The sequence below is a fragment of the Phyllobates terribilis genome, unplaced genomic scaffold, assembly GCF_046119375.1.
Source record: "Phyllobates terribilis strain yellow unplaced genomic scaffold, ASM4611937v1 Scaffold_34__1_contigs__length_13252353, whole genome shotgun sequence".
Lineage (NCBI taxonomy): Eukaryota > Metazoa > Chordata > Amphibia > Anura > Dendrobatidae > Phyllobates > Phyllobates terribilis.
Genome location: NW_027362794.1, coordinates 3,954,837 through 3,981,749, shown reverse-complemented (window position 1 = coordinate 3,981,749; position 26,913 = coordinate 3,954,837). Strand labels below are relative to the sequence as shown.

The 26,913-nt window shown below is 45.6% G+C and overlaps 20 non-coding genes and 1 pseudogene across 20 annotated transcripts; all 21 read right to left on the bottom strand.

Annotated features, from left to right (window-relative positions):
* Positions 1 to 936: 936 nt before the first annotated feature.
* Positions 937 to 1,127, bottom strand: LOC141180882 (U2 spliceosomal RNA). Its single transcript, XR_012256511.1, has one exon. It is a non-coding gene; the product is annotated as a U2 spliceosomal RNA (small nuclear RNA).
* Positions 1,128 to 2,240: 1,113 nt separating this feature from the next.
* On the bottom strand, positions 2,241 to 2,431 carry LOC141181516 (U2 spliceosomal RNA). Its single transcript, XR_012257085.1, has one exon. It is a non-coding gene; the product is annotated as a U2 spliceosomal RNA (small nuclear RNA).
* Positions 2,432 to 3,553: 1,122 nt separating this feature from the next.
* On the bottom strand, positions 3,554 to 3,744 carry LOC141180881 (U2 spliceosomal RNA). Its single transcript, XR_012256510.1, has one exon. It is a non-coding gene; the product is annotated as a U2 spliceosomal RNA (small nuclear RNA).
* A 1,114-nt stretch (positions 3,745 to 4,858) lies between these two features.
* On the bottom strand, positions 4,859 to 5,049 carry LOC141181548 (U2 spliceosomal RNA). Its single transcript, XR_012257114.1, has one exon. It is a non-coding gene; the product is annotated as a U2 spliceosomal RNA (small nuclear RNA).
* A 1,120-nt stretch (positions 5,050 to 6,169) lies between these two features.
* LOC141180880 (U2 spliceosomal RNA) lies at positions 6,170 to 6,360 on the bottom strand. The gene has a single exon (XR_012256509.1). It is a non-coding gene; the product is annotated as a U2 spliceosomal RNA (small nuclear RNA).
* A 1,115-nt stretch (positions 6,361 to 7,475) lies between these two features.
* Positions 7,476 to 7,666, bottom strand: LOC141180878 (U2 spliceosomal RNA). The gene has a single exon (XR_012256508.1). It is a non-coding gene; the product is annotated as a U2 spliceosomal RNA (small nuclear RNA).
* A 1,118-nt stretch (positions 7,667 to 8,784) lies between these two features.
* Positions 8,785 to 8,975, bottom strand: LOC141180877 (U2 spliceosomal RNA). Its single transcript, XR_012256507.1, has one exon. It is a non-coding gene; the product is annotated as a U2 spliceosomal RNA (small nuclear RNA).
* Positions 8,976 to 10,094: 1,119 nt separating this feature from the next.
* On the bottom strand, positions 10,095 to 10,285 carry LOC141180876 (U2 spliceosomal RNA). Its single transcript, XR_012256506.1, has one exon. It is a non-coding gene; the product is annotated as a U2 spliceosomal RNA (small nuclear RNA).
* Positions 10,286 to 11,399: 1,114 nt separating this feature from the next.
* LOC141180875 (U2 spliceosomal RNA) lies at positions 11,400 to 11,590 on the bottom strand. The gene has a single exon (XR_012256505.1). It is a non-coding gene; the product is annotated as a U2 spliceosomal RNA (small nuclear RNA).
* A 1,124-nt stretch (positions 11,591 to 12,714) lies between these two features.
* LOC141180874 (U2 spliceosomal RNA) lies at positions 12,715 to 12,905 on the bottom strand. The gene has a single exon (XR_012256504.1). It is a non-coding gene; the product is annotated as a U2 spliceosomal RNA (small nuclear RNA).
* A 1,117-nt stretch (positions 12,906 to 14,022) lies between these two features.
* Positions 14,023 to 14,213, bottom strand: LOC141180873 (U2 spliceosomal RNA). The gene has a single exon (XR_012256503.1). It is a non-coding gene; the product is annotated as a U2 spliceosomal RNA (small nuclear RNA).
* A 1,118-nt stretch (positions 14,214 to 15,331) lies between these two features.
* LOC141180871 (U2 spliceosomal RNA) lies at positions 15,332 to 15,522 on the bottom strand. Its single transcript, XR_012256501.1, has one exon. It is a non-coding gene; the product is annotated as a U2 spliceosomal RNA (small nuclear RNA).
* A 1,120-nt stretch (positions 15,523 to 16,642) lies between these two features.
* LOC141180870 (U2 spliceosomal RNA) lies at positions 16,643 to 16,833 on the bottom strand. The gene has a single exon (XR_012256500.1). It is a non-coding gene; the product is annotated as a U2 spliceosomal RNA (small nuclear RNA).
* Positions 16,834 to 17,949: 1,116 nt separating this feature from the next.
* LOC141182050 (U2 spliceosomal RNA) lies at positions 17,950 to 18,137 on the bottom strand. The gene has a single exon (XR_012257540.1). It is a non-coding gene; the product is annotated as a U2 spliceosomal RNA (small nuclear RNA).
* A 794-nt stretch (positions 18,138 to 18,931) lies between these two features.
* Positions 18,932 to 19,023, bottom strand: LOC141182143 (U2 spliceosomal RNA; annotated as a pseudogene).
* A 1,116-nt stretch (positions 19,024 to 20,139) lies between these two features.
* On the bottom strand, positions 20,140 to 20,330 carry LOC141180869 (U2 spliceosomal RNA). The gene has a single exon (XR_012256499.1). It is a non-coding gene; the product is annotated as a U2 spliceosomal RNA (small nuclear RNA).
* Positions 20,331 to 21,444: 1,114 nt separating this feature from the next.
* Positions 21,445 to 21,635, bottom strand: LOC141181867 (U2 spliceosomal RNA). Its single transcript, XR_012257403.1, has one exon. It is a non-coding gene; the product is annotated as a U2 spliceosomal RNA (small nuclear RNA).
* A 1,114-nt stretch (positions 21,636 to 22,749) lies between these two features.
* LOC141181653 (U2 spliceosomal RNA) lies at positions 22,750 to 22,940 on the bottom strand. The gene has a single exon (XR_012257209.1). It is a non-coding gene; the product is annotated as a U2 spliceosomal RNA (small nuclear RNA).
* A 1,116-nt stretch (positions 22,941 to 24,056) lies between these two features.
* Positions 24,057 to 24,247, bottom strand: LOC141180867 (U2 spliceosomal RNA). The gene has a single exon (XR_012256498.1). It is a non-coding gene; the product is annotated as a U2 spliceosomal RNA (small nuclear RNA).
* Positions 24,248 to 25,364: 1,117 nt separating this feature from the next.
* LOC141180866 (U2 spliceosomal RNA) lies at positions 25,365 to 25,555 on the bottom strand. The gene has a single exon (XR_012256497.1). It is a non-coding gene; the product is annotated as a U2 spliceosomal RNA (small nuclear RNA).
* Positions 25,556 to 26,672: 1,117 nt separating this feature from the next.
* LOC141180865 (U2 spliceosomal RNA) lies at positions 26,673 to 26,863 on the bottom strand. Its single transcript, XR_012256496.1, has one exon. It is a non-coding gene; the product is annotated as a U2 spliceosomal RNA (small nuclear RNA).
* Between the last annotated feature and the right edge of the window lie 50 nt (positions 26,864 to 26,913).

Below are 26,913 nucleotides of genomic sequence, written 5' to 3'. Positions count from 1 at the left end.
CTCTTTTAGCACAGTACCCTCAACCCCCGGCTGTTCCCACCCGCCTCAACACCGTTGGAAGGGAGGAGAACCAATTAAGGCGGGGGGGGGGTGGAACGAACAGCTGTCTACCCTTAGCAGGAGGGTTGCTGATTAATTACCTCTCCTGCTGCTGCTGCTGCTGGCTGTCCAGCAGCAGACTGAAGGTGGCTGCTGCTGTGCGCAGGTATATCAAGGCTCAGAGCCTATTATGACACGCCCAGCCAGCGTTCCATTGCCACATTCCGTCTACTGCAGGCGGGATACCTGGATGGCTGAATGTCACTGAGAAGCTCACAGAGACCGCCATAAGCAACAGTTTAAAAGAATGCCACAGACTAATCAACCAAACTTTTTGGGTTGGTTTCTCTTTTATAGTCTGCAGGCATTAAATGAAAGAAGTCAGTGTTCCAGCAGAGGGAGACAACGTTTCAGAAAAGGCATTGTAGCAAACCAAAAAAGAAATTTTAAGCGCAGCAGAGTAACCAGCTCACATACCTGTTAGCTCAGGTGAGTTTAAAAGGCTGCTGTTGATAACAAGGGCATTTGCTAAATAGATGGTGTGTGTGCAACAATATACTGAAAGGTCAATTATATTGTGCAGCTTATCTCACCACCTGTAGTTATTTAGGTGAAAGCTCCAAAATGCTTGCCTAATATGTCTGTTTATCCAAAAGGAAGTATAGAGGGAGAGCTAGATAGATAGCATTGCATTACATTACATGGCAATGCAATGCACAGTTGCTGAAGTTGAACCAAAATGAGCTTGTCATCTGGCTTCTGCAACTTTTAACATGAAAAATCCAATGAGGAGAAGAAAAGCAAAGCCAAAGAGTCCATCCCAAAATCCGACAAACAAGCCAAATGAACAAAAAGCATTGAATTCAATTCTTTCTGATTTTAGAAACTGCATTAAAGAAGGGGTGCACCGGTCCTGGAGATACTGCAATACCAGGTCAATGCGTGGAGTGGACAGAGCAAGCTCTTTTTCCATCTCCCTGTTCTAAAAATCCATTTAATATATGGTCCCCAGATAGGGGACGTATCAGATATTAAACTGATAAGAACAGATACTACACTTGATCTTAGCCAAAAGGCCGAGAAGCGATAACCAGAATTGGTTTCCGACTACGGTGCCACCCAAGGATTCTGAAAAGTCCATTTGTGGAGATGGCCACCTGGACTCCCGTTAAGAAGACATGCTGTCAACCTCTAGATCCCTCACATGCCTGCACTTTTCGGCTTGCTGCTGCTGCAATCCACGCGTTTTAGATCTGCATAACTCCACCTCTTTTAGCACAGTACCCTCAACCCCCGGCTGTTCCCACCCGCCTCAACACCGTTGGAAGGGAGGAGAACCAATTAAGGCGGGGGGGGGGGTGGAACGAGCAGCTGTCTACCCTTAGCAGGAGGGTTGCTGATTAATTACCTCTCCTGCTGCTGCTGCTGGCTGTCCAGCAGCAGACTGAAGGTGGCTGCTGCTGTGCGCAGGTATATAAAGGCTCAGAGCCTATTATGACACGCGCAGCCAGCGTTCCATTGCCACATTCCGTCTACTGCAGGCGGGATACCTGGATGGCTGAATGTCACTGAGAAGCTCACAGAGACCGCCATAAGCAACAGTTTAAAAGAATGCCACAGACTAATCAACCAAACTTTTTGGGTTGGTTTCTCTTTTATAGTCTGCAGGCATTAAATGAAAGAAGTCAGTGTTCCAGCAGAGGGAGACAACGTTTCAGAAAAGGCATTGTAGCAAACCAAAAAAGAAATTTTAAGCGCAGCAGAGTAACCAGCTCACATACCTGTTAGCTCAGGTGAGTTTAAAAGGCTGCTGTTGATAACAAGGGCATTTGCTAAATAGATGGTGTGTGTGCAACAATATACTGAAAGGTCAATTATATTGTGCAGCTTATCTCACCACCTGTAGTTATTTAGGTGAAAGCTCCAAAATGCTTGCCTAATATGTCTGTTTATCCAAAAGGAAGTATAGAGGGAGAGCTAGATAGATAGCATTGCATTACATTACATGGCAATGCAATGCACAGTTGCTGAAGTTGAACCAAAATGAGCTTGTCATCTGGCTTCTGCAACTTTTAACATGAAAAATCCAATGAGGAGAAGAAAAGCAAAGCCAAAGAGTCCATCCCAAAATCCGACAAACAAGCCAAATGAACAAAAAGCATTGAATTCAATTCTTTCTGATTTTAGAAACTGCATTAAAGAAGGGGTGCACCGGTCCTGGAGATACTGCAATACCAGGTCAATGCGTGGAGTGGACAGAGCAAGCTCCTTTTCCATCTCCCTGTTCTAAAAATCCATTTAATATATGGTCCCCAGATAGGGGACGTATCAGATATTAAACTGATAAGAACAGATACTACACTTGATCTTAGCCAAAAGGCCGAGAAGCGATAACCAGAATTGGTTTCCGACTACGGTGCCACCCAAGGATTCTGAAAAGTCCATTTGTGGAGATGGCCACCTGGACTCCCGTTAAGAAGACATGCTGTCAACCTCTAGATCCCTCACATGCCTGCACTTTTCGGCTTGCTGCTGCTGCAATCCACGCGTTTTAGATCTGCATAACTCCACCTCTTTTAGCACAGTACCCTCAACCCCCGGCTGTTCCCACCCGCCTCAACACCGTTGGAAGGGAGGAGAACCAATTAAGGCGGGGGGGGGGGGGGGGGTGGAACGAGCAGCTGTCTACCCTTAGCAGGAGGGTTGCTGATTAATTACCTCTCCTGCTGCTGCTGCTGCTGGCTGTCCAGCAGCAGACTGAAGGTGGCTGCTGCTGTGCGCAGGTATATAAAGGCTCAGAGCCTATTATGACACGCGCAGCCAGCGTTCCATTGCCACATTCCGTCTACTGCAGGCGGGATACCTGGATGGCTGAATGTCACTGAGAAGCTCACAGAGACCGCCATAAGCAACAGTTTAAAAGAATGCCACAGACTAATCAACCAAACTTTTTGGGTTGGTTTCTCTTTTATAGTCTGCAGGCATTAAATGAAAGAAGTCAGTGTTCCAGCAGAGGGAGACAACGTTTCAGAAAAGGCATTGCAGCAAACCAAAAAAGAAATTTTAAGCGCAGCAGAGTAACCAGCTCACATACCTGTTAGCTCAGGTGAGTTTAAAAGGCTGCTGTTGATAACAAGGGCATTTGCTAAATAGATGGTGTGTGTGCAACAATATACTGAAAGGTCAATTATATTGTGCAGCTTATCTCACCACCTGTAGTTATTTAGGTGAAAGCTCCAAAATGCTTGCCTAATATGTCTGTTTATCCAAAAGGAAGTATAGAGGGAGAGCTAGATAGATAGCATTGCATTACATTACATGGCAATGCAATGCACAGTTGCTGAAGTTGAACCAAAATGAGCTTGTCATCTGGCTTCTGCAACTTTTAACATGAAAAATCCAATGAGGAGAAGAAAAGCAAAGCCAAAGAGTCCATCCCAAAATCCGACAAACAAGCCAAATGAACAAAAAGCATTGAATTCAATTCTTTCTGATTTTAGAAACTGCATTAAAGAAGGGGTGCACCGGTCCTGGAGATACTGCAATACCAGGTCAATGCGTGGAGTGGACAGAGCAAGCTCTTTTTCCATCTCCCTGTTCTAAAAATCCATTTAATATATGGTCCCCAGATAGGGGACGTATCAGATATTAAACTGATAAGAACAGATACTACACTTGATCTTAGCCAAAAGGCCGAGAAGCGATAACCAGAATTGGTTTCCGACTACGGTGCCACCCAAGGATTCTGAAAAGTCCATTTGTGGAGATGGCCACCTGGACTCCCGTTAAGAAGACATGCTGTCAACCTCTAGATCCCTCACATGCCTGCACTTTTCGGCTTGCTGCTGCTGCAATCCACGCGTTTTAGATCTGCATAACTCCACCTCTTTTAGCACAGTACCCTCAACCCCCGGCTGTTCCCACCCGCCTCAACACCGTTGGAAGGGAGGAGAACCAATTAAGGCGGGGGGGGGTGGAACGAGCAGCTGTCTACCCTTAGCAGGAGGGTTGCTGATTAATTACCTCTCCTGCTGCTGCTGCTGCTGGCTGTCCAGCAGCAGACTGAAGGTGGCTGCTGCTGTGCGCAGGTATATAAAGGCTCAGAGCCTATTATGACACGCGCAGCCAGCGTTCCATTGCCACATTCCGTCTACTGCAGGCGGGATACCTGGATGGCTGAATGTCACTGAGAAGCTCACAGAGACCGCCATAAGCAACAGTTTAAAAGAATGCCACAGACTAATCAACCAAACTTTTTGGGTTGGTTTCTCTTTTATAGTCTGCAGGCATTAAATGAAAGAAGTCAGTGTTCCAGCAGAGGGAGACAACGTTTCAGAAAAGGCATTGTAGCAAACCAAAAAAGAAATTTTAAGCGCAGCAGAGTAACCAGCTCACATACCTGTTAGCTCAGGTGAGTTTAAAAGGCTGCTGTTGATAACAAGGGCATTTGCTAAATAGATGGTGTGTGTGCAACAATATACTGAAAGGTCAATTATATTGTGCAGCTTATCTCACCACCTGTAGTTATTTAGGTGAAAGCTCCAAAATGCTTGCCTAATATGTCTGTTTATCCAAAAGGAAGTATAGAGGGAGAGCTAGATAGATAGCATTGCATTACATTACATGGCAATGCAATGCACAGTTGCTGAAGTTGAACCAAAATGAGCTTGTCATCTGGCTTCTGCAACTTTTAACATGAAAAATCCGATGAGGAGAAGAAAAGCAAAGCCAAAGAGTCCATCCCAAAATCCGACAAACAAGCCAAATGAACAAAAAGCATTGAATTCAATTCTTTCTGATTTTAGAAACTGCATTAAAGAAGGGGTGCACCGGTCCTGGAGATACTGCAGTACCAGGTCAATGCGTGGAGTGGACAGAGCAAGCTCTTTTTCCATCTCCCTGTTCTAAAAATCCATTTAATATATGGTCCCCAGATAGGGGACGTATCAGATATTAAACTGATAAGAACAGATACTACACTTGATCTTAGCCAAAAGGCCGAGAAGCGATAACCAGAATTGGTTTCCGACTACGGTGCCACCCAAGGATTCTGAAAAGTTCATTTGTGGAGATGGCCACCTGGACTCCCGTTAAGAAGACATGCTGTCAACCTCTAGATCCCTCACATGCCTGCACTTTTCGGCTTGCTGCTGCTGCAATCCACGCGTTTTAGATCTGCATAACTCCACCTCTTTTAGCACAGTACCCTCAACCCCCGGCTGTTCCCACCCGCCTCAACACCGTTGGAAGGGAGGAGAACCAATTGAGGCGGGGGGGGGGGGTGGAATGAGCAGCTGTCTACCCTTAGCAGGAGGGTTGCTGATTAATTACCTCTCCTGCTGCTGCTGCTGCTGCTGGCTGTCCAGCAGCAGACTGAAGGTGGCTGCTGCTGTGCGCAGGTATATAAAGGCTCAGAGCCTATTATGACACGCGCAGCCAGCGTTCCATTGCCACATTCCGTCTACTGCAGGCGGGATACCTGGATGGCTGAATGTCACTGAGAAGCTCACAGAGACCGCCATAAGCAACAGTTTAAAAGAATGCCACAGACTAATCAACCACACTTTTTGGGTTGGTTTCTCTTTTATAGTCTGCAGGCATTAAATGAAAGAAGTCAGTGTTCCAGCAGAGGGAGACAACGTTTCAGAAAAGGCATTGTAGCAAACCAAAAAAGAAATTTTAAGCGCAGCAGAGTAACCAGCTCACATACCTGTTAGCTCAGGTGAGTTTAAAAGGCTGCTGTTGATAACAAGGGCATTTGCTAAATAGATGGTGTGTGTGCAACAATATACTGAAAGGTCAATTATATTGTGCAGCTTATCTCACCACCTGTAGTTATTTAGGTGAAAGCTCCAAAATGCTTGCCTACTATGTCTGTTTATCCAAAAGGAAGTATAGAGGGAGAGCTAGATAGATAGCATTGCATTACATTACATGGCAATGCAATGCACAGTTGCTGAAGTTGAACCAAAATGAGCTTGTCATCTGGCTTCTGCAACTTTTAACATGAAAAATCCAATGAGGAGAAGAAAAGCAAAGCCAAAGAGTCCATCCCAAAATCCGACAAACAAGCCAAATGAACAAAAAGCATTGAATTCAATTCTTTCTGATTTTAGAAACTGCATTAAAGAAGGGGTGCACCGGTCCTGGAGATACTGCAATACCAGGTCAATGCGTGGAGTGGACAGAGCAAGCTCTTTTTCCATCTCCCTGTTCTAAAAATCCATTTAATATATGGTCCCCAGATAGGGGACGTATCAGATATTAAACTGATAAGAACAGATACTACACTTGATCTTAGCCAAAAGGCCGAGAAGCGATAACCAGAATTGGTTTCCGACTACGGTGCCACCCAAGGATTCTGAAAAGTCCATTTGTGGAGATGGCCACCTGGACTCCCGTTAAGAAGACATGCTGTCAACCTCTAGATCCCTCACATGCCTGCACTTTTCGGCTTGCTGCTGCTGCAATCCACGCGTTTTAGATCTGCATAACTCCACCTCTTTTAGCACAGTACCCTCAACCCCCGGCTGTTCCCACCCACCTCAACACCGTTGGAAGGGAGGAGAACCAATTAAGGACGGGGGGGGGTGGAACGAGCAGCTGTCTACCCTTAGCAGGAGGGTTGCTGATTAATTACCTCTCCTGCTGCTGCTGCTGCTGGCTGTCCAGCAGCAGACTGAAGGTGGCTGCTGCTGTGCGCAGGTATATAAAGGCTCAGAGCCTATTATGACACGCGCAGCCAGCGTTCCATTGCCACATTCCGTCTACTGCAGGCGGGATACCTGGATGGCTGAATGTCACTGAGAAGCTCACAGAGACCGCCATAAGCAACAGTTTAAAAGAATGCCACAGACTAATCAACCAAACTTTTTGGGTTGGTTTCTCTTTTATAGTCTGCAGGCATTAAATGAAAGAAGTCAGTGTTCCAGCAGAGGGAGACAACGTTTCAGAAAAGGCATTGTAGCAAACCAAAAAAGAAATTTTAAGCGCAGCAGAGTAACCAGCTCACATACCTGTTAGCTCAGGTGAGTTTAAAAGGCTGCTGTTGATAACAAGGGCATTTGCTAAATAGATGGTGTGTGTGCAACAATATACTGAAAGGTCAATTATATTGTGCAGCTTATCTCACCACCTGTAGTTTTTTAGGTGAAAGCTCCAAAATGCTTGCCTAATATGTCTGTTTATCCAAAAGGAAGTATAGAGGGAGAGCTAGATAGATAGCATTGCATTACATTACATGGCAATGCAATGCACAGTTGCTGAAGTTGAACCAAAATGAGCTTGTCATCTGGCTTCTGCAACTTTTAACATGAAAAATCCAATGAGGAGAAGAAAAGCAAAGCCAAAGAGTCCATCCCAAAATCCGACAAACAAGCCAAATGAACAAAAAGCATTGAATTCAATTCTTTCTGATTTTAGAAACTGCATTAAAGAAGGGGTGCACCGGTCCTGGAGATACTGCAATACCAGGTCAATGCGTGGAGTGGACAGAGCAAGCTCTTTTTCCATCTCCCTGTTCTAAAAATCCATTTAATATATGGTCCCCAGATAGGGGACGTATCAGATATTAAACTGATAAGAACAGATACTACACTTGATCTTAGCCAAAAGGCCGAGAAGCGATAACCAGAATTGGTTTCCGACTACGGTGCCACCCAAGGATTCTGAAAAGTCCATTTGTGGAGATGGCCACCTGGACTCCCGTTAAGAAGACATGCTGTCAACCTCTAGATCCCTCACATGCCTGCACTTTTCGGCTTGCTGCTGCTGCAATCCACGCGTTTTAGATCTGCATAACTCCACCTCTTTTAGCACAGTACCCTCAACCCCCGGCTGTTCCCACCCGCCTCAACACCGTTGGAAGGGAGGAGAACCAATTAAGGCGGGGGGGGGGGGGTGGAACGAGCAGCTGTCTACCCTTAGCAGGAGGGTTGCTGATTAATTACCTCTCCTGCTGCTGCTGCTGCTGGCTGTCCAGCAGCAGACTGAAGGTGGCTGCTGCTGTGCGCAGGTATATAAAGGCTCAGAGCCTATTATGACACGCGCAGCCAGCGTTCCATTGCCACATTCCGTCTACTGCAGGCGGGATACCTGGATGGCTGAATGTCACTGAGAAGCTCACAGAGACCGCCATAAGCAACAGTTTAAAAGAATGCCACAGACTAATCAACCAAACTTTTTGGGTTGGTTTCTCTTTTATAGTCTGCAGGCATTAAATGAAAGAAGTCAGTGTTCCAGCAGAGGGAGACAACGTTTCAGAAAAGGCATTGTAGCAAACCAAAAAAGAAATTTTAAGCGCAGCAGAGTAACCAGCTCACATACCTGTTAGCTCAGGTGAGTTTAAAAGGCTGCTGTTGATAACAAGGGCATTTGCTAAATAGATGGTGTGTGTGCAACAATATACTGAAAGGTCAATTATATTGTGCAGCTTATCTCACCACCTGTAGTTATTTAGGTGAAAGCTCCAAAATGCTTGCCTAATATGTCTGTTTATCCAAAAGGAAGTATAGAGGGAGAGCTAGATAGATAGCATTGCATTACATTACATGGCAATGCAATGCACAGTTGCTGAAGTTGAACCAAAATGAGCTTGTCATCTGGCTTCTGCAACTTTTAACATGAAAAATCCAATGAGGAGAAGAAAAGCAAAGCCAAAGAGTCCATCCCAAAATCCGACAAACAAGCCAAATGAACAAAAAGCATTGAATTCAATTCTTTCTGATTTCAGAAACTGCATTAAAGAAGGGGTGCACCGGTCCTGGAGATACTGCAATACCAGGTCAATGCGTGGAGTGGACAGAGCAAGCTCTTTTTCCATCTCCCTGTTCTAAAAATCCATTTAATATATGGTCCCCAGATAGGGGACGTATCAGATATTAAACTGATAAGAACAGATACTACACTTGATCTTAGCCAAAAGGCCGAGAAGCGATAACCAGAATTGGTTTCCGACTACGGTGCCACCCAAGGATTCTGAAAAGTCCATTTGTGGAGATGGCCACCTGGACTCCCGTTAAGAAGACATGCTGTCAACCTCTAGATCCCTCACATGCCTGCACTTTTCGGCTTGCTGCTGCTGCAATCCATGCGTTTTAGATCTGCATAACTCCACCTCTTTTAGCACAGTACCCTCAACCCCCGGCTGTTCCCACCCGCCTCAACACCGTTGGAAGGGAGGAGAACCAATTAAGGCGGGGGGGGGGGTGGAACGAGCAGCTGTCTACCCTTAGCAGGAGGGTTGCTGATTAATTACCTCTCCTGCTGCTGCTGCTGCTGCTGGCTGTCCAGCAGCAGACTGAAGGTGGCTGCTGCTGTGCGCAGGTATATAAAGGCTCAGAGCCTATTATGACACGCGCAGCCAGCGTTCCATTGCCACATTCCGTCTACTGCAGGCGGGATACCTGGATGGCTGAATGTCACTGAGAAGCTCACAGAGACCGCCATAAGCAACAGTTTAAAAGAATGCCACAGACTAATCAACCAAACTTTTTGGGTTGGTTTCTCTTTTATAGTCTGCAGGCATTAAATGAAAGAAGTCAGTGTTCCAGCAGAGGGAGACAACGTTTCAGAAAAGGCATTGTAGCAAACCAAAAAAGAAATTTTAAGCGCAGCAGAGTAACCAGCTCACATACCTGTTAGCTCAGGTGAGTTTAAAAGGCTGCTGTTGATAACAAGGGCATTTGCTAAATAGATGGTGTGTGTGCAACAATATACTGAAAGGTCAATTATATTGTGCAGCTTATCTCACCACCTGTAGTAATTTAGGTGAAAGCTCCAAAATGCTTGCCTAATATGTCTGTTTATCCAAAAGGAAGTATAGAGGGAGAGCTAGATAGATAGCATTGCATTACATTACATGGCAATGCAATGCACAGTTGCTGAAGTTGAACCAAAATGAGCTTGTCATCTGGCTTCTGCAACTTTTAACATGAAAAATCCAATGAGGAGAAGAAAAGCAAAGCCAAAGAGTCCATCCCAAAATCCGACAAACAAGCCAAATGAACAAAAAGCATTGAATTCAATTCTTTCTGATTTTAGAAACTGCATTAAAGAAGGGGTGCACCGGTCCTGGAGATACTGCAATACCAGGTCAATGCGTGGAGTGGACAGAGCAAGCTCTTTTTCCATCTCCCTGTTCTAAAAATCCATTTAATATATGGTCCCCAGATAGGGGACGTATCAGATATTAAACTGATAAGAACAGATACTACACTTGATCTTAGCCAAAAGGCCGAGAAGCGATAACCAGAATTGGTTTCCGACTACGGTGCCACCCAAGGATTCTGAAAAGTCCATTTGTGGAGATGGCCACCTGGACTCCCGTTAAGAAGACATGCTGTCAACCTCTAGATCCCTCACATGCCTGCACTTTTCGGCTTGCTGCTGCTGCAATCCACGCGTTTTAGATCTGCATAACTCCACCTCTTTTAGCACAGTACCCTCAACCCCCGTCTGTTCCCACCCGCCTCAACACCGTTGGAAGGGAGGAGAACCAATTAAGGCGGGGGGGGGTGGAACGAGCAGCTGTCTACCCTTAGCAGGAGGGTTGCTGATTAATTACCTCTCCTGCTGCTGCTGCTGCTGGCTGTCCAGCAGCAGACTGAAGGTGGCTGCTGCTGTGCGCAGGTATATAAAGGCTCAGAGCCTATTATGACACGCGCAGCCAGCGTTCCATTGCCACATTCCGTCTACTGCAGGCGGGATACCTGGATGGCTGAATGTCACTGAGAAGCTCACAGAGACCGCCATAAGCAACAGTTTAAAAGAATGCCACAGACTAATCAACCAAACTTTTTGGGTTGGTTTCTCTTTTATAGTCTGCAGGCATTAAATGAAAGAAGTCAGTGTTCCAGCAGAGGGAGACAACGTTTCAGAAAAGGCATTGTAGCAAACCAAAAAAGAAATTTTAAGCGCAGCAGAGTAACCAGCTCACATACCTGTTAGCTCAGGTGAGTTTAAAAGGCTGCTGTTGATAACAAGGGCATTTGCTAAATAGATGGTGTGTGTGCAACAATATACTGAAAGGTCAATTATATTGTGCAGCTTATCTCACCACCTGTAGTTATTTAGGTGAAAGCTCCAAAATGCTTGCCTAATATGTCTGTTTATCCAAAAGGAAGTATAGAGGGAGAGCTAGATAGATAGCATTGCATTACATTACATGGCAATGCAATGCACAGTTGCTGAAGTTGAACCAAAATGAGCTTGTCATCTGGCTTCTGCAACTTTTAACATGAAAAATCCGATGAGGAGAAGAAAAGCAAAGCCAAAGAGTCCATCCCAAAATCCGACAAACAAGCCAAATGAACAAAAAGCATTGAATTCAATTCTTTCTGATTTTAGAAACTGCATTAAAGAAGGGGTGCACCGGTCCTGGAGATACTGCAATACCAGGTCAATGCGTGGAGTGGACAGAGCAAGCTCTTTTTCCATCTCCCTGTTCTAAAAATCCATTTAATATATGGTCCCCAGATAGGGGACGTATCAGATATTAAACTGATAAGAACAGATACTACACTTGATCTTAGCCAAAAGGCCGAGAAGCGATAACCAGAATTGGTTTCCGACTACGGTGCCACCCAAGGATTCTGAAAAGTTCATTTGTGGAGATGGCCACCTGGACTCCCGTTAAGAAGACATGCTGTCAACCTCTAGATCCCTCACATGCCTGCACTTTTCGGCTTGCTGCTGCTGCAATCCACGCGTTTTAGATCTGCATAACTCCACCTCTTTTAGCACAGTACCCTCAACCCCCGGCTGTTCCCACCCACCTCAACACCGTTGGAAGGGAGGAGAACCAATTGAGGCGGGGGGGGGGGGGGGGTGGAATGAGCAGCTGTCTACCCTTAGCAGGAGGGTTGCTGATTAATTACCTCTCCTGCTGCTGCTGCTGCTGCTGGCTGTCCAGCAGCAGACTGAAGGTGGCTGCTGCTGTGCGCAGGTATATAAAGGCTCAGAGCCTATTATGACACGCGCAGCCAGCGTTCCATTGCCACATTCCGTCTACTGCAGGCGGGATACCTGGATGGCTGAATGTCACTGAGAAGCTCACAGAGACCGCCATAAGCAACAGTTTAAAAGAATGCCACAGACTAATCAACCAAACTTTTTGGGTTGGTTTCTCTTTTATAGTCTGCAGGCATTAAATGAAAGAAGTCAGTGTTCCAGCAGAGGGAGACAACGTTTCAGAAAAGGCATTGTAGCAAACCAAAAAAGAAATTTTAAGCGCAGCAGAGTAACCAGCTCACATACCTGTTAGCTCAGGTGAGTTTAAAAGGCTGCTGTTGATAACAAGGGCATTTGCTAAATAGATGGTGTGTGTGCAACAATATACTGAAAGGTCAATTATATTGTGCAGCTTATCTCACCACCTGTAGTTTTTTAGGTGAAAGCTCCAAAATGCTTGCCTAATATGTCTGTTTATCCAAAAGGAAGTATAGAGGGAGAGCTAGATAGATAGCATTGCATTACATTACATGGCAATGCAATGCACAGTTGCTGAAGTTGAACCAAAATGAGCTTGTCATCTGGCTTCTGCAACTTTTAACATGAAAAATCCAATGAGGAGAAGAAAAGCAAAGCCAAAGAGTCCATCCCAAAATCCGACAAACAAGCCAAATGAACAAAAAGCATTGAATTCAATTCTTTCTGATTTTAGAAACTGCATTAAAGAAGGGGTGCACCGGTCCTGGAGATACTGCAATACCAGGTCAATGCGTGGAGTGGACAGAGCAAGCTCTTTTTCCATCTCCCTGTTCTAAAAATCCATTTAATATATGGTCCCCAGATAGGGGACGTATCAGATATTAAACTGATAAGAACAGATACTACACTTGATCTTAGCCAAAAGGCCGAGAAGCGATAACCAGAATTGGTTTCCGACTACGGTGCCACCCAAGGATTCTGAAAAGTCCATTTGTGGAGATGGCCACCTGGACTCCCGTTAAGAAGACATGCTGTCAACCTCTAGATCCCTCACATGCCTGCACTTTTCGGCTTGCTGCTGCTGCAATCCACGCGTTTTAGATCTGCATAACTCCACCTCTTTTAGCACAGTACCCTCAACCCCCGGCTGTTCCCACCCGCCTCAACACCGTTGGAAGGGAGGAGAACCAATTAAGGCGGGGGGGGGGGGTGGAACGAGCAGCTGTCTACCCTTAGCAGGAGGGTTGCTGATTAATTACCTCTCCTGCTGCTGCTGCTGCTGGCTGTCCAGCAGCAGACTGAAGGTGGCTGCTGCTGTGCGCAGGTATATAAAGGCTCAGAGCCTATTATGACACGCGCAGCCAGCGTTCCATTGCCACATTCCGTCTACTGCAGGCGGGATACCTGGATGGCTGAATGTCACTGAGAAGCTCACAGAGACCGCCATAAGCAACAGTTTAAAAGAATGCCACAGACTAATCAACCAAACTTTTTGGGTTGGTTTCTCTTTTATAGTCTGCAGGCATTAAATGAAAGAAGTCAGTGTTCCAGCAGAGGGAGACAACGTTTCAGAAAAGGCATTGTAGCAAACCAAAAAAGAAATTTTAAGCGCAGCAGAGTAACCAGCTCACATACCTGTTAGCTCAGGTGAGTTTAAAAGGCTGCTGTTGATAACAAGGGCATTTGCTAAATAGATGGTGTGTGTGCAACAATATACTGAAAGGTCAATTATATTGTGCAGCTTATCTCACCACCTGTAGTTATTTAGGTGAAAGCTCCAAAATGCTTGCCTAATATGTCTGTTTATCCAAAAGGAAGTATAGAGGGAGAGCTAGATAGATAGCATTGCATTACATTACATGGCAATGCAATGCACAGTTGCTGAAGTTGAACCAAAATGAGCTTGTCATCTGGCTTCTGCAACTTTTAACATGAAAAATCCAATGAGGAGAAGAAAAGCAAAGCCAAAGAGTCCATCCCAAAATCCGACAAACAAGCCAAATGAACAAAAAGCATTGAATTCAATTCTTTCTGATTTTAGAAACTGCATTAAAGAAGGGGTGCACCGGTCCTGGAGATACTGCAATACCAGGTCAATGCGTGGAGTGGACAGAGCAAGCTCTTTTTCCATCTCCCTGTTCTAAAAATCCATTTAATATATGGTCCCCAGATAGGGGACGTATCAGATATTAAACTGATAAGAACAGATACTACACTTGATCTTAGCCAAAAGGCCGAGAAGCGATAACCAGAATTGGTTTCCGACTACGGTGCCACCCAAGGATTCTGAAAAGTCCATTTGTGGAGATGGCCACCTGGACTCCCGTTAAGAAGACATGCTGTCAACCTCTAGATCCCTCACATGCCTGCACTTTTCGGCTTGCTGCTGCTGCAATCCACGCGTTTTAGATCTGCATAACTCCACCTCTTTTAGCACAGTACCCTCAACCCCCGGCTGTTCCCACCCGCCTCAACACCGTTGGAAGGGAGGAGAACCAATTAAGGCGGGGGGGGGGTGGAACGAGCAGCTGTCTACCCTTAGCAGGAGGGTTGCTGATTAATTACCTCTCCTGCTGCTGCTGCTGCTGCTGGCTGTCCAGCAGCAGACTGAAGGTGGCTGCTGCTGTGCGCAGGTATATAAAGGCTCAGAGCCTATTATGACACGCGCAGCCAGCGTTCCATTGCCACATTCCGTCTACTGCAGGCGGGATACCTGGATGGCTGAATGTCACTGAGAAGCTCACAGAGACCGCCATAAGCAACAGTTTAAAAGAATGCCACAGACTAATCAACCAAACTTTTTGGGTTGGTTTCTCTTTTATAGTCTGCAGGCATTAAATGAAAGAAGTCAGTGTTCCAGCAGAGGGAGACAACGTTTCAGAAAAGGCATTGTAGCAAACCAAAAAAGAAATTTTAAGCGCAGCAGAGTAACCAGCTCACATACCTGTTAGCTCAGGTGAGTTTAAAAGGCTGCTGTTGATAACAAGGGCATTTGCTAAATAGATGGTGTGTGTGCAACAATATACTGAAAGGTCAATTATATTGTGCAGCTTATCTCACCACCTGTAGTAATTTAGGTGAAAGCTCCAAAATGCTTGCCTAATATGTCTGTTTATCCAAAAGGAAGTATAGAGGGAGAGCTAGATAGATAGCATTGCATTACATTACATGGCAATGCAATGCACAGTTGCTGAAGTTGAACCAAAATGAGCTTGTCATCTGGCTTCTGCAACTTTTAACATGAAAAATCCAATGAGGAGAAGAAAAGCAAAGCCAAAGAGTCCATCCCAAAATCCGACAAACAAGCCAAATGAACAAAAAGCATTGAATTCAATTCTTTCTGATTTTAGAAACTGCATTAAAGAAGGGGTGCACCGGTCCTGGAGATACTGCAATACCAGGTCAATGCGTGGAGTGGACAGAGCAAGCTCTTTTTCCATCTCCCTGTTCTAAAAATCCATTTAATATATGGTCCCCAGATAGGGGACGTATCAGATATTAAACTGATAAGAACAGATACTACACTTGATCTTAGCCAAAAGGCCGAGAAGCGATAACCAGAATTGGTTTCCGACTACGGTGCCACCCAAGGATTCTGAAAAGTCCATTTGTGGAGATGGCCACCTGGACTCCCGTTAAGAAGACATGCTGTCAACCTCTAGATCCCTCACATGCCTGCACTTTTCGGCTTGCTGCTGCTGCAATCCACGCGTTTTAGATCTGCATAACTCCACCTCTTTTAGCACAGTACCCTCAACCCCCGTCTGTTCCCACCCGCCTCAACACCGTTGGAAGGGAGGAGAACCAATTAAGGCGGGGGGGGGGGTGGGTGGAACGAGCAGCTGTCTACCCTTAGCAGGAGGGTTGCTGATTAATTACCTCTCCTGCTGCTGCTGCTGCTGGCTGTCCAGCAGCAGACTGAAGGTGGCTGCTGCTGTGCGCAGGTATATAAAGGCTCTAAGCCTATTATGACACGCGCAGCCAGCGTTCCATTGCCACATTCCGTCTACTGCAGGCGGGATACCTGGATGGCTGAATGTCACTGAGAAGCTCACAGAGACCGCCATAAGCAACAGTTTAAAAGAATGCCACAGACTAATCAACCAAACTTTTTGGGTTGGTTTCTCTTTTATAGTCTGCAGGCATTAAATGAAAGAAGTCAGTGTTCCAGCAGAGGGAGACAACGTTTCAGAAAAGGCATTGTAGCAAACCAAAAAAGAAATTTTAAGCGCAGCAGAGTAACCAGCTCACATACCTGTTAGCTCAGGTGAGTTTAAAAGGCTGCTGTTGATAACAAGGGCATTTGCTAAATAGATGGTGTGTGTGCAACAATATACTGAAAGGTCAATTATATTGTGCAGCTTATCTCACCACCTGTAGTTATTTAGGTGAAAGCTCCAAAATGCTTGCCTAATATGTTTGTTTATCCAAAAGGAAGTATAGAGGGAGAGCTAGATAGATAGCATTGCATTACATTACATGGCAATGCAATGCACAGTTGCTGAAGTTGAACCAAAATGAGCTTGTCATCTGGCTTCTGCAACTTTTAACATGAAAAATCCAATGAGGAGAAGAAAAGCAAAGCCAAAGAGTCCATCCCAAAATCCGACAAACAAGCCAAATGAACAAAAAGCATTGAATTCAATTCTTTCTGATTTTAGAAACTGCATTAAAGAAGGGGTGCACCGGTCCTGGAGATACTGCAATACCAGGTCAATGCGTGGAGTGGACAGAGCAAGCTCTTTTTCCATCTCCCTGTTCTAAAAATCCATTTAATATATGGTCCCCAGATAGGGGACGTATCAGATATTAAACTGATAAGAACAGATACTACACTTGATCTTAGCCAAAAGGCCGAGAAGCGATAACCAGAATTGGTTTCCGACTACGGTGCCACCCAAGGATTCTGAAAAGTCCATTTGTGGAGATGGCCACCTGGACTCCCGTTAAGAAGACATGCTGTCAACCTCTAGATCCCTCACATGCCTGCACTTTTCGGCTTGCTGCTGCTGCAATCCACGCGTTTTAGATCTGCATAACTCCACCTCTTTTAGCACAGTACCCTCAACCCCCGGCTGTTCCCACCCGCCTCAACACCGTTGGAAGGGAGGAGAACCAATTAAGGCGGGGGGGGGGGTGGAACGAGCAGCTGTCTACCCTTAGCAGGAGGGTTGCTGATTAATTACCTCTCCTGCTGCTGCTGCTGCTGGCTGTCCAGCAGCAGACTGAAGGTGGCTGCTGCTGTGCGCAGGTATATAAAGGCTCAGAGCCTATTATGACACGCGCAGCCAGCGTTCCATTGCCACATTCCGTCTACTGCAGGCGGGATACCTGGATGGCTGAATGTCACTGAGAAGCTCACAGAGACCGCCATAAGCAACAGTTTAAAAGAATGCCACAGACTAATCAACCAAACTTTTTGGGTTGGTTTCTCTTTTATAGTCTGCAGGCATTAAATGAAAGAAGTCAGTGTTCCAGCAGAGGGAGACAACGTTTCAGAAAAGGCATTGTAGCAAACCAAAAAAGAAATTTTAAGCGCAGCAGAGTAGCCAGCTCACATACCTGTTAGCTCAGGTGAGTTTAAAAGGCTGCTGTTGATAACAAGGGCATTTGCTAAATAGATGGTGTGTGTGCAACAATATACTGAAAGGTCAATTATATTGTGCAGCTTATCTCACCACCTGTAGTTATTTAGGTGAAAGCTCCAAAATGCTTGCCTAATATGTCTGTTTATCCAAAAGGAAGTATAGAGGGAGAGCTAGATAGATAGCATTGCATTACATTACATGGCAATGCAATGCACAGTTGCTGAAGTTGAACCAAAATGAGCTTGTCATCTGGCTTCTGCAACTTTTAACATGAAAAATCCAATGAGGAGAAGAAAAGCAAAGCCAAAGAGTCCATCCCAAAATCCGACAAACAAGCCAAATGAACAAAAAGCATTGAATTCAATTCTTTCTGATTTTAGAAACTGCATTAAAGAAGGGGTGCACCGGTCCTGGAGATACTGCAATACCAGGTCAATGCGTGGAGTGGACAGAGCAAGCTCTTTTTCCATCTCCCTGTTCTAAAAATCCATTTAATATATGGTCCCCAGATAGGGGACGTATCAGATATTAAACTGATAAGAACAGATTTTTTTTTTTTTTTTTTTGTTTCGAAAGCCCGAATTCGTGTACAAAACCCGAGTGCGCTTAAAAAAGTGACAAGTGCCACAAAAAAAGTGCACTAGGATGCTGGTCTTCTTGAAACCCTCTCCAAAAGGAGAAGGGTCCCCCAAACCATTCCCCGTCCCTCCGAGCCAAAAGGCCACAGCGAGGAACAGGGACAAAAAGCCACCTCCAGCCGAAGCCAGAGGCGACCCAATCTTACCCCCAGCACCTGCCCGAGTTCTCACCCGAGCAAGGCACTGCGAGCCAAAGACTGTGCTCCCCTCCCGGAAGAGGGGAGCCAACAACGCTCTCCTCCCGAAAGAGGAGAGCCAGGGGGGTTGAGGGGGGAGCGGAACCTGATGGCCACACACTCCCCCCCTAGACCTGCCAAGAGAGGAACCCGTAAGGGAACCGCATCCCGACAAAATCCTAGTAGGACGTGACACACGTGAATAAGTGGACACACAGTGACAAAGAAATTAAATAAATAGTGAAGGTTTCACAGTATAATACTGCCCGGACCTTCGACCGGGAATTGAAAAATTCCCCATCCTAAGGCCAGAAGGCCCGGAATAAGGGTGTGTGCGAAGAAAGAAAATTTAAAGTGCTTGTGCAAATGTGCCATAAACTCAAGTGGGGTTCCCAATCCCAGTGAGTTAAGGCACCCCAGGGTCACCACTCCTGGGGCACTTCACACTTCGGGCTTTCGATCTTCCCCGGCCCAATGGCGTCGATCCTGGGGGGCCATGCTTTCCACCAGATGACTATATTAGCCACCTGGCGTACTAACAAGCGCCTAAACCCCAGTGTGCATAATGTATCAATCTACTAGGGCGGCCAACATCCAAAACCGCCTTTTCGAAAGATACTACACTTGATCTTAGCCAAAAGGCCGAGAAGCGATAACCAGAATTGGTTTCCGACTACGGTGCCACCCAAGGATTCTGAAAAGTCCATTTGTGGAGATGGCCACCTGGACTCCCGTTAAGAAGACATGCTGTCAACCTCTAGATCCCTCACATGCCTGCACTTTTCGGCTTGCTGCTGCTGCAATCCACGCGTTTTAGATCTGCATAACTCCACCTCTTTTAGCACAGTACCCTCAACCCCCGGCTGTTCCCACCCGCCTCAACACCGTTGGAAGGGAGGAGAACCAATTAAGGCGGGGGGGGGGGTGGAACGAGCAGCTGTCTACCCTTAGCAGGAGGGTTGCTGATTAATTACCTCTCCTGCTGCTGCTGCTGCTGGCTGTCCAGCAGCAGACTGAAGGTGGCTGCTGCTGTGCGCAGGTATATAAAGGCTCAGAGCCTATTATGACACGCGCAGCCAGCGTTCCATTGCCACATTCCGTCTACTGCAGGCGGGATACCTGGATGGCTGAATGTCACTGAGAAGCTCACAGAGACCGCCATAAGCAACAGTTTAAAAGAATGCCACAGACTAATCAACCAAACTTTTTGGGTTGGTTTCTCTTTTATAGTCTGCAGGCATTAAATGAAAGAAGTCAGTGTTCCAGCAGAGGGAGACAACGTTTCAGAAAAGGCATTGTAGCAAACCAAAAAAGAAATTTTAAGCGCAGCAGAGTAACCAGCTCACATACCTGTTAGCTCAGGTGAGTTTAAAAGGCTGCTGTTGATAACAAGGGCATTTGCTAAATAGATGGTGTGTGTGCAACAATATACTGAAAGGTCAATTATATTGTGCAGCTTATCTCACCACCTGTAGTTATTTAGGTGAAAGCTCCAAAATGCTTGCCTAATATGTCTGTTTATCCAAAAGGAAGTATAGAGGGAGAGCTAGATAGATAGCATTGCATTACATTACATGGCAATGCAATGCACAGTTGCTGAAGTTGAACCAAAATGAGCTTGTCATCTGGCTTCTGCAACTTTTAACATGAAAAATCCAATGAGGAGAAGAAAAGCAAAGCCAAAGAGTCCATCCCAAAATCCGACAAACAAGCCAAATGAACAAAAAGCATTGAATTCAATTCTTTCTGATTTTAGAAACTGCATTAAAGAAGGGGTGCACCGGTCCTGGAGATACTGCAATACCAGGTCAATGCGTGGAGTGGACAGAGCAAGCTCTTTTTCCATCTCCCTGTTCTAAAAATCCATTTAATATATGGTCCCCAGATAGGGGACGTATCAGATATTAAACTGATAAGAACAGATACTACACTTGATCTTAGCCAAAAGGCCGAGAAGCGATAACCAGAATTGGTTTCCGACTACGGTGCCACCCAAGGATTCTGAAAAGTCCATTTGTGGAGATGGCCACCTGGACTCCCGTTAAGAAGACATGCTGTCAACCTCTAGATCCCTCACATGCCTGCACTTTTCGGCTTGCTGCTGCTGCAATCCACGCGTTTTAGATCTGCATAACTCCACCTCTTTTAGCACAGTACCCTCAACCCCCGGCTGTTCCCACCCGCCTCAACACCGTTGGAAGGGAGGAGAACCAATTAAGGCGGGGGGGGGGGGTGGAACGAGCAGCTGTCTACCCTTAGCAGGAGGGTTGCTGATTAATTACCTCTCCTGCTGCTGCTGCTGGCTGTCCAGCAGCAGACTGAAGGTGGCTGCTGCTGTGCGCAGGTATATAAAGGCTCAGAGCCTATTATGACACGCGCAGCCAGCGTTCCATTGCCACATTCCGTCTACTGCAGGCGGGATACCTGGATGGCTGAATGTCACTGAGAAGCTCACAGAGACCGCCATAAGCAACAGTTTAAAAGAATGCCACAGACTAATCAACCAAACTTTTTGGGTTGGTTTCTCTTTTATAGTCTGCAGGCATTAAATGAAAGAAGTCAGTGTTCCAGCAGAGGGAGACAACGTTTCAGAAAAGGCATTGTAGCAAACCAAAAAAGAAATTTTAAGCGCAGCAGAGTAACCAGCTCACATACCTGTTAGCTCAGGTGAGTTTAAAAGGCTGCTGTTGATAACAAGGGCATTTGCTAAATAGATGGTGTGTGTGCAACAATATACTGAAAGGTCAATTATATTGTGCAGCTTATCTCACCACCTGTAGTTATTTAGGTGAAAGCTCCAAAATGCTTGCCTAATATGTCTGTTTATCCAAAAGGAAGTATAGAGGGAGAGCTAGATAGATAGCATTGCATTACATTACATGGCAATGCAATGCACAGTTGCTGAAGTTGAACCAAAATGAGCTTGTCATCTGGCTTCTGCAACTTTTAACATGAAAAATCCAATGAGGAGAGGAAAAGCAAAGCCAAAGAGTCCATCCCAAAATCCGACAAACAAGCCAAATGAACAAAAAGCATTGAATTCAATTCTTTCTGATTTTAGAAACTGCATTAAAGAAGGGGTGCACCGGTCCTGGAGATACTGCAATACCAGGTCAATGCGTGGAGTGGACAGAGCAAGCTCTTTTTCCATCTCCCTGTTCTAAAAATCCATTTAATATATGGTCCCCAGATAGTTGACGTATCAGATATTAAACTGATAAGAACAGATACTACACTTGATCTTAGCCAAAAGGCCGAGAAGTGATAACCAGAATTGGTTTCCGACTACGGTGCCACCCAAGGATTCTGAAAAGTCCATTTGTGGAGATGGCCACCTGGACTCCCGTTAAGAAGACATGCTGTCAACCTCTAGATCCCTCACATGCCTGCACTTTTCGGCTTGCTGCTGCTGCAATCCACGCGTTTTAGATCTGCATAACTCCACCTCTTTTAGCACAGTACCCTCAACCCCCGGCTGTTCCCACCCGCCTCAACACCGTTGGAAGGGAGGAGAACCATTTAAGGCGGGGGGGGGGGGTGGAACGAGCAGCTGTCTACCCTTAGCAGGAGGGTTGCTGATTAATTACCTCTCCTGCTGCTGCTGCTGGCTGTCCAGCAGCAGACTGAAGGTGGCTGCTGCTGTGCGCAGGTATATAAAGGCTCAGAGCCTATTATGACACGCGCAGCCAGCGTTCCATTGCCACATTCCGTCTACTGCAGGCGGGATACCTGGATGGCTGAATGTCACTGAGAAGCTCACAGAGACCGCCATAAGCAACAGTTTAAAAGAATGCCACAGACTAATCAACCAAACTTTTTGGGTTGGTTTCTCTTTTATAGTCTGCAGGCATTAAATGAAAGAAGTCAGTGTTCCAGCAGAGGGAGACAACGTTTCAGAAAAGGCATTGTAGCAAACCAAAAAAGAAATTTTAAGCGCAGCAGAGTAACCAGCTCACATACCTGTTAGCTCAGGTGAGTTTAAAAGGCTGCTGTTGATAACAAGGGCATTTGCTAAATAGATGGTGTGTGTGCAACAATATACTGAAAGGTCAATTATATTGTGCAGCTTATCTCACCACCTGTAGTTATTTAGGTGAAAGCTCCAAAATGCTTGCCTAATATGTCTGTTTATCCAAAAGGAAGTATAGAGGGAGAGCTAGATAGATAGCATTGCATTAGATTACATGGCAATGCAATGCACAGTTGCTGAAGTTGAACCAAAATGAGCTTGTCATCTGGCTTCTGCAACTTTTAACATGAAAAATCCAACGAGGAGAAGAAAAGCAAAGCCAAAGAGTCCATCCCAAAATCCGACAAACAAGCCAAATGAACAAAAAGCATTGAATTCAATTCTTTCTGATTTTAGAAACTGCATTAAAGAAGGGGTGCACCGGTCCTGGAGATACTGCAATACCAGGTCAATGCGTGGAGTGGACAGAGCAAGCTCTTTTTCCATCTCCCTGTTCTAAAAATCCATTTAATATATGGCCTCCAGATAGGAGACGTATCAGATATTAAACTGATAAGAACAGATACTACACTTGATCTTAGCCAAAAGGCCGAGAAGCGATAACCAGAATTGGTTTCCGACTACGGTGCCACCCAAGGATTCTGAAAAGTCCATTTGTGGAGATGGCCACCTGGACTCCCGTTAAGAAGACATGCTGTCAACCTCTAGATCCCTCACATGCCTGCACTTTTCGGCTTGCTGCTGCTGCAATCCACGCGTTTTAGATCTGCATAACTCCACCTCTTTTAGCACAGTACCCTCAACCCCCGGCTGTTCCCACCTGCCTCAACACCGTTGGAAGGGAGGAGAACCAATTAAGGCGGGGGGGGGGGTGGAACGAGCAGCTGTCTACCCTTAGCAGGAGGGTTGCTGATTAATTACCACTCCTGCTGCTGCTGCTGCTGGCTGTCCAGCAGCAGACTGAAGGTGGCTGCTGCTGTGCGCAGGTATATAAAGGCTCAGAGCCTATTATGACACGCGCAGCCAGCGTTCCATTGCCACATTCCGTCTACTGCAGGCGGGATACCTGGATGGCTGAATGTCACTGAGAAGCTCACAGAGACCGCCATAAGCAACAGTTTAAAAGAATGCCACAGACTAATCAACCAAACTTTTTGGGTTGGTTTCTCTTTTATAGTCTGCAGGCATTAAATGAAAGAAGTCAGTGTTCCAGCAGAGGGAGACAACGTTTCAGAAAAGGCATTGTAGCAAACCAAAAAAGAAATTTTAAGCGCAGCAGAGTAACCAGCTCACATACCTGTTAGCTCAGGTGAGTTTAAAAGGCTGCTGTTGATAACAAGGGCATTTGCTAAATAGATGGTGTGTGTGCAACAATATACTGAAAGGTCAATTATATTGTGCAGCTTATCTCACCACCTGTAGTTATTTAGGTGAAAGCTCCAAAATGCTTGCCTAATATGTCTGTTTATCCAAAAGGAAGTATAGAGGGAGAGCTAGATAGATAGCATTGCATTACATTACATGGCAATGCAATGCACAGTTGCTGAAGTTGAACCAAAATGAGCTTGTCATCTGGCTTCTGCAACTTTTAACATGAAAAATCCAATGAGGAGAAGAAAAGCAAAGCCAAAGAGTCCATCCCAAAATCCGACAAACAAGCCAAATGAACAAAAAGCATTGAATTCAATTCTTTCTGATTTTAGAAACTGCATTAAAGAAGGGGTGCACCGGTCCTGGAGATACTGCAATACCAGGTCAATGCGTGGAGTGGACAGAGCAAGCTCTTTTTCCATCTCCCTGTTCTAAAAATCCATTTAATATATGGTCCCCAGATAGGGGACGTATCAGATATTAAACTGATAAGAACAGATACTACACTTGATCTTAGCCAAAAGGCCGAGAAGCGATAACCAGAATTGGTTTCCGACTACGGTGCCACCCAAGGATTCTGAAAAGTCCATTTGTGGAGATGGCCACCTGGACTCCCGTTAAGAAGACATGCTGTCAACCTCTAGATCCCTCACATGCCTGCACTTTTCGGCTTGCTGCTGCTGCAATCCACGCGTTTTAGATCTGCATAACTCCACCTCTTTTAGCACAGTACCCTCAACCCCCGGCTGTTCCCACCTGCCTCAACACCGTTGGAAGGGAGGAGAACCAATTAAGGCGGGGGGGGGGGGTGGAACGAGCAGCTGTCTACCCTTAGCAGGAGGGTTGCTGATTAATTACCTCTCCTGCTGCTGCTGCTGCTGGCTGTCCAGCAGCAGACTGAAGGTGGCTGCTGCTGTGCGCAGGTATATAAAGGCTCAGAGCCTATTATGACACGCGCAGCCAGCGTTCCATTGCCACATTCCGTCTACTGCAGGCGGGATACCTGGATGGCTGAATGTCACTGAGAAGCTCACAGAGACCGCCATAAGCAACAGTTTAAAAGAATGCCACAGACTAATCAACCAAACTTTTTGGGTTGGTTTCTCTTTTATAGTCTGCAGGCATTAAATGAAAGAAGTCAGTGTTCCAGCAGAGGGAGACAACGTTTCAGAAAAGGCATTGTAGCAAACCAAAAAAGAAATTTTAAGCGCAGCAGAGTAACCAGCTCACATACCTGTTAGCTCAGGTGAGTTTAAAAGGCTGCTGTTGATAACAAGGGCATTTGCTAAATAGATGGTGTGTGTGCAACAATATACTGAAAGGTCAATTATATTGTGCAGCTTATCTCACCACCTGTAGTTATTTAGGTGAAAGCTCCAAAATGCTTGCCTAATATGTCTGTTTATCCAAAAGGAAGTATAGAGGGAGAGCTAGATAGATAGCATTGCATTACATTACATGGCAATGCAATGCACAGTTGCTGAAGTTGAACCAAAATGAGCTTGTCATCTGGCTTCTGCAACTTTTAACATGAAAAATCCAATGAGGAGAAGAAAAGCAAAGCCAAAGAGTCCATCCCAAAATCCGACAAACAAGCCAAATGAACAAAAAGCATTGAATTCAATTCTTTCTGATTTTAGAAACTGCATTAAAGAAGGGGTGCACCGGTCCTGGAGATACTGCAATACCAGGTCAATGCGTGGAGTGGACAGAGCAAGCTCTTTTTCCATCTCCCTGTTCTAAAAATCCATTTAATATATGGTCCCCAGATAGGGGACGTATCAGATATTAAACTGATAAGAACAGATACTACACTTGATCTTAGCCAAAAGGCCGAGAAGCGATAACCAGAATTGGTTTCCGACTACGGTGCCACCCAAGGATTCTGAAAAGTCCATTTGTGGAGATGGCCACCTGGACTCCCGTTAAGAAGACATGCTGTCAACCTCTAGATCCCTCACATGCCTGCACTTTTCGGCTTGCTGCTGCTGCAATCCACGCGTTTTAGATCTGCATAACTCCACCTCTTTTAGCACAGTACCCTCAACCCCCGGCTGTTCCCACCCGCCTCAACACCGTTGGAAGGGAGGAGAACCAATTAAGGCGGGGGGGGGGGGTGGAACGAGCAGCTGTCTACCCTTAGCAGGAGGGTTGCTGATTAATTACCTCTCCTGCTGCTGCTGCTGCTGGCTGTCCAGCAGCAGACTGAAGGTGGCTGCTGCTGTGCGCAGGTATATAAAGGCTCAGAGCCTATTATGACACGCGCAGCCAGCGTTCCATTGCCACATTCCGTCTACTGCAGGCGGGATACCTGGATGGATGAATGTCACTGAGAAGCTCACAGAGACCGCCATAAGCAACAGTTTAAAAGAATGCCACAGACTAATCAACCAAACTTTTTGGGTTGGTTTCTCTTTTATAGTCTGCAGGCATTAAATGAAAGAAGTCAGTGTTCCAGCAGAGGGAGACAACGTTTCAGAAAAGGCATTGTAGCAAACCAAAAAAGAAATTTTAAGCGCAGCAGAGTAACCAGCTCACATACCTGTTAGCTCAGGTGAGTTTAAAAGGCTGCTGTTGATAACAAGGGCATTTGCTAAATAGATGGTGTGTGTGCAACAATATACTGAAAGGTCAATTATATTGTGCAGCTTATCTCACCACCTGTAGTTATTTAGGTGAAAGCTCCAAAATGCTTGCCTAATATGTCTGTTTATCCAAAAGGAAGTATAGAGGGAGAGCTAGATAGATAGCATTGCATTACATTACATGGCAATGCAATGCACAGTTGCTGAAGTTGAACCAAAATGAGCTTGTCATCTGGCTTCTGCAACTTTTAACATGAAAAATCCAATGAGGAGAAGAAAAGCAAAGCCAAAGAGTCCATCCCAGAATCCGACAAACAAGCCAAATGAACAAAAAGCATTGAATTCAATTCTTTCTGATTTTAGAAACTGCATTAAAGAAGGGGTGCACCGGTCCTGGAGATACTGCAATACCAGGTCAATGCGTGGAGTGGACAGAGCAAGCTCTTTTTCCATCTCCCTGTTCTAAAAATCCATTTAATATATGGTCCCCAGATAGGGGACGTATCAGATATTAAACTGATAAGAACAGATACTACACTTGATCTTAGCCAAAAGGCCGAGAAGCGATAACCAGAATTGGTTTCCGACTACGGTGCCACCCAAGGATTCTGAAAAGTC